Raw genomic sequence first — 3,624 nt, 5'->3', positions numbered from 1 at the left:
TATGTATGTATGTAGGTAGGTAGGTAGGTAGATAGATAGATAGATAGATAGATAGATAGATAGATAGATAGATAGATAGATAGATCATTATTATGTTTTTATTTAATTACAGTAATTTAGAGTGCACATTCTTATTATGCTTGGTATATCTGTGAAGGCTAAAGGAGAATTTATGAGTCAATTCTCTTCTTTCATTGTGTGGACACCAGGAATTGAACTCAAGTTGTCAATCTTGTCAGCAAGCACCTTTATCCACTAAGCCATCTTGCTAGCCTCAAACTTGTTATGGCTTTGACTAGCCTGACACAGGTACCCCTGGGTCTCTACAGAACACGGTCAGAGAGCCTGAGTGGAAAGGGGGATGAGTCTGCTCACTACCTGGCTCTGATTTGGGGCAGCAGAGTCCATGTTTTTACCCCATTGCTCATTGTGTGGGCTTTGAGGGAGAAGTCGGCTGGAGAAAGGGGGCAGGTACTTAACGCAGCGGCTGTAGCTGTGAAGCTTCAACCCTGTTCTCAGAGTATGCAGTGCTGAACTGTGTGGAAGTACCATGCGCTAAATCGCATAAAATTTCAAATCCAAGTGGTAGTGCACTCCTGGAATCCCAGCACTTAGGAGGCTGAGACAGGAGAATTGATGTGAGTTCAAGGCTAGCCTGGACCACAGAAAAGTGAGAGAGAGAACCTATCTAAGTAATGAGTACATATGCACAGAGTTTCCATAGTGTACACTTCTAAAACCAAGTGTACAGGACTGTAAATAGTTTGCTGATTCTGTTGAACTTTTAACCGTTTTTTGCCATGATCCACATGCTCCTGATAGCCCCCAGTAGGTTTGTCTGGAACCTATAAACATTTTCTGAGAGAAGTAACTTAAATGTTGGGCAGATTTGGCTTTGTTTTAAATATTTGAAGTCTTATTTTATGTAACCACAAACTTTTGCTCCAGTTACTGAAGTAGCTATAACAGGAGCTGGTGTCTGGGTCTAAGAGTGTATCTTCTTTGGCAGAGTGCTTGCCTAGCATGCAGTGAGGCCCTGGGTTCAATTCCTACAGTTGGTCACTGATCTTTCAGGCTAGCCTGGACGACATAAGACCATTATCTTTAAAATAAAAAGTTACTTTCAGGGCTATAAGGATAGCTCAGAGCACTGGCTGCTCTTCCAGAGGTCCTGAGTTCAATTCCACCAACCACATGGTGGTTCACAGCCATCTATAATGAGTTCTTGTGCCCTCTTCTGGCCTGCAGGCAAAACACTGCATATGTAATAAATAAGTAAATCTTAAAAAAAAATACCATGACCAAAATTTTAAAAAAAGTTACTTCTAAAATCATCAAAATATTTTTAAATTTTTAATGTGTTTTAGAGTTTGGGGAGAAAATAGGAACTGGGAAGACCCCCCCCTATGCTTTGATGTAACTACCACTTGTTATAAACGTTCTCTGTGATCGGAAGTTTGGAGTGGGTCCAAACCGGGTGCCAGAGATTGTTCCACACAAAAATGAAAATTTTAGAGGTGATCCCTTTGGTTGGAATGGAGAGGATGTCCTACAACAGAGAGACCCAAAGCTTGAGATGGGTGATACCAGCTGTTGAGGTGTTTACGGCCAACCTTCCTCATGCGTGTGCACGTTCCCCATGGGCTTCCGCCTGTCATACAGAAGCAACAAGATGGTGAAAGGCAAAGCCAGTGCCCTCGCTACAGTAGTAATCTCCTGCTTTTATAATGTAAGCAAGACATAGGTGAAAGGCTGCTCAACACTACATTGTCGTGTAAAGACTCTTCTCTGTTTATATATGGACCAGAAAAATTCCCAAACGAAAGTTTGGAAAAAAGTTAGAGTTTTCCCCTAGCTGAAAGCCTGGACCTTTAGCCGTGTTCTGACCCAAGGCTTCTAGATCAATGTTAAATCTCCTAGGCTTTCCTTTCTCACAGGTTTGGTCATGTGTCTGTCATCAGCACTGCTGACACTGTCTCTCCAGCCTTTCTGTTTGCCTTTGAGCTTTTTTCAGTGTTTCCTCAGAGAACCTGTTTCTCCTTTGTCAGCCTCATCACACCTAGGTCATTTGTTCTCTGGTTTCCATGGTGGCCCAAGCCGTGCCCTCCTTGTCCACTCATCCCAGCCTCAGAAGAATGCCTGACATGTTCTGAACTCTTGCTTCATTTTATTTTGGATTTCCTTGTGCTTGCCATGAAAAGCTTTAGTACGGACTGAGCCCTCAGGAGCTCTGTCAGCCATTCAACAAAACTCTTGGGGATTCAGCCAGGATCAGACATTTGGTGAGCAAATCTTCTCCTTATCTCTTCTTTCTACTTTGGCCAGGCTTTCCTGTCACAGAATCAAGACAGCAACCCGTGGCTCTTGGACATGTTTGCCTTTTAAGTTTTCTGGAGGCTTTTGGTAGGAGGCGGTAGGAAAAGTTTTTCTTTCCCAAGTTGGCTAGAAATCCTAGGGCTTGTTCTCAGTAAACTAAGGACCATAGCCTGTCGCTCCACTGGACTCCTTGGCAGAAAAGAGATGAGGGGGGCTGGAGAGATGGCTCAGAGGTTAAGAGCATTGCCTCTCTTCCTACAGGTCCTGAGTTCAATTCCCAGCAACCACATGGTAGCTCACAACCATCTGCAATGGGATCTGGTGCCCTCTTCTGGCCTGTAGGCATATACACAGACAGAATATTGTATACATAATAAATAAATAAATAAATGTATGTATGTATGTATGTATGTATGTATGTATGTATGTTAAAAAAAAAGAGAGAGATGAGGCCAGCATGGGGCTGCCACAAACCCAGGAAGTCAGGATACTTCAGGAAGAAGCACTGGAGATAGATGCTAGAGAGACAAACACTGTCTTTTAGGGGTTCAGTCAGTAGTTGCTGTCGGAAAATGGGAGCGGGACGCTGGGAATGAAGCTTGGTTGTTGTAGCACTTGTTGTAGCACCGGTGAGGAGAACACCAGAATGTTAGGGTCGTCTTCGGCTGTATAGTGAGGTTGAGTTCCAACACAGGACTGCTTTATAGTAGCTCTTATGGAGTCATGGGCCTGGAGTTGGATCTGTAGCCCAGCAGGGGGAAGGAGGAGAAAGAGAGGAAGAAAGACCGTGTCATTTATTGCTTCTGATATGGGGCCGTTGGTGGGACCGTTCTGGCTTATTAGCATAGATGTCAGTTACAGTCCTCATTGCTTCATGGTCAGAATTTTATAATGGCTCCTGAGTCAAAGGAAGTGTATTTCGCGGTGTATTGGGCGTGTTGCACTAAAAGGCTTGATTTCCTGGGTGAAGTGGGTCTTCACTGCCTCACCAGCTCTCAGCGGTCTCACTGCTGTCTTGGGGAAAGTGGTGGATTTCATGTAGGGGACCTGGAGTTGGAGGAGCTCATGTGACATTTGGTTTGCTGCATTTAATATGCAAATTCAAGTGGGAATTTAGAACTCAGGGCAGAGGCCTAAGTGTGGCTCTGGCATTAGGAGCGTGTGGGATTTAGAAAACGCTATAACTTCAGTCTCGAGTTCTGATTCCCTGGATAGGCTATTTCCCCCTCGGACACAGACAGATGATAGGCATGTTACATTTGTTAGATGGTCGGATGATGACCATCTGCCACAGAGGAAGGCATGCAG

At 44.3% G+C, this 3,624-nt stretch overlaps 1 protein-coding gene across 2 annotated transcripts in view; it reads left to right on the top strand.

Annotated features, from left to right (window-relative positions):
* Nucleotides 1-3,624, top strand: part of Eif2ak3 (eukaryotic translation initiation factor 2 alpha kinase 3) — a 72,387-nt gene that overhangs the window by 61,327 nt on the left and 7,436 nt on the right. The gene's annotated exons all lie outside the window — the stretch shown is intronic.

The sequence above is a fragment of the Microtus ochrogaster genome (assembly GCF_000317375.1).
Source record: "Microtus ochrogaster isolate Prairie Vole_2 chromosome 14 unlocalized genomic scaffold, MicOch1.0 chr14_random_3, whole genome shotgun sequence".
In the NCBI taxonomy this organism is placed as follows: Eukaryota; Metazoa; Chordata; class Mammalia; order Rodentia; family Cricetidae; genus Microtus; species Microtus ochrogaster.
The sequence above is the reverse complement of the archived record's forward strand: the minus strand, read 5'-3'. Positions and strand labels throughout refer to the sequence as shown.